The sequence below is a fragment of the Austrofundulus limnaeus genome, unplaced genomic scaffold, assembly GCF_001266775.1.
Source record: "Austrofundulus limnaeus strain Quisiro unplaced genomic scaffold, Austrofundulus_limnaeus-1.0 Scaffold97, whole genome shotgun sequence".
NCBI lineage: Eukaryota > Metazoa > Chordata > Actinopteri > Cyprinodontiformes > Rivulidae > Austrofundulus > Austrofundulus limnaeus.
Genome location: NW_013952499.1, coordinates 1454312 through 1455970, shown reverse-complemented (window position 1 = coordinate 1455970; position 1659 = coordinate 1454312). Strand labels below are relative to the sequence as shown.

Sequence of the window (1659 nt, the reverse complement as noted above, 5' to 3'; positions counted from 1 at the left end):
GGGTTGCGCGCACGCTATGATGCAGTTTACTTGGCATCTGAAAATACTTTTCCTCAAACGTATTTTTAATCTGAAAAGAGCTTCGCTGAGTCAGAACTAATGTTGAGCAGACAGTTTAAGTTTCACTTTCGGTTTCACCTGAGAACTGCAGGAGTCATGTGTGGGGTGTGTGGGGTGGGGTGCTCCGTGATGAGGAAGCTCGGCTTAAAGACACGTCCCAGGGACGTTCCTGGTCCCAAAAGGCGTTTCTGGTCCCCACCTGTCGTTTTGCTCCTCAGCATGGCTTCATAAAAACGCTGCAGGATTTCTCAAACGTGCATGAATGAGTCAGAGCAAGGCTTTGGGCTTGTTTTTATGAGACTATTACATAATATGATATAAAACTCAAAARAGTTGATTTTACATGATWTTGCCCCTTTAAATATTGTAGGTATTTTTACACAAATGTGAACCAGGAAACTCACAGTTTTATAAACTCTAAGACCTAAAAATGGACGATTAAATAATCCCATCAGACCATTGGTTCCCAAAGTTGGGTTCAGGACCCCGCTTAGGACATCAATTTAAATGCAAATGTATTGTTAATGGAATACTTGTACTGTAAATACGGCAACAATATTGTTAATAATAAAAAAAGATGCTCATAAATGAACAAAAGTAGTATCATAGCTATTAATATTTGTATTGTAATTATGCACATGTTTTACAGAGTTAATAGTAAAGTTTGCATCAGTAGCTCAGTAATATCTGGGTCACGATAGTTTCTACAAGTGTTGTTTTGTGGGCTGGAAGCTAAAACATTTRAAACCCACTGCATTACACAACCATCGTTTCACTTCTAAGTCTTTCAGATTAAGATTGGTTGATTTGCAGGAATAAAACACATCTTGTTCAAACATGCCTGAAATTAGACAACCCCTAAATACATGACAGATTTATCATTTTGTAGGTCGTAATTATTATTAGAGTCTAGTTTAGGTTTTAATGTCAGACAGGAAGTTGGAGTTATTGGTGAAAAATGCTGCAAATTTATTAATACGAAGCTGAAAAGTGATGATTTTAAATATAAATTTTCAATTGTTTTGAACTCAAAATTCAAACTATTTTATACAAGAACTGGGAAAAAGCAGACAATTTGAGGAAATTCATGACAGATGATTGGTTGACGCATCTGTCTGTCAACATTATTTTCAGCCAATCAGATCGACAAGCTTATAAATGAGACCCTGCTCAGGTAATTCAGGTGAGAAACTAAGACATTGATTCTCATTTATGTGAAGAAAACTGTTTGGATGCCAAACTAAGCGTTGCAACCAAAACCCACTAAGTTTGTTGATTTGTTAAAAAGAAAAGAATCTAGCTGCAATGTCATTTTTAAAACAACTATAAATCTAAAATAAATTGGTACAGTGAGTAAAATATAAATAAAACATGATGAAATAATTTGCAAATCTCATAAATCAATATTTTATTCACAATGGAACATATGTGAGCCATCACATCGAAACGAGGATTAAAGTGGGATGTGAAGAAAAAGGCAAATGTAGTGTTTCGATCAAAACGTTTGCAAAAATTGCATTTTGTCAAAATATAATGAATAAATGCTGTATCAATGTATCATTTAAATGAACTATCTGAAATATAATGATAAAATTGAGC

The 1659-nt window shown here is 34.5% G+C and overlaps 1 protein-coding gene across 2 annotated transcripts in view; it reads left to right on the top strand.

Moving 5' to 3' along the window:
* Positions 1 to 1659, top strand: part of mpz (myelin protein zero) — a 17720-nt gene that overhangs the window by 14161 nt on the left and 1900 nt on the right. The window lies entirely within an intron of this gene.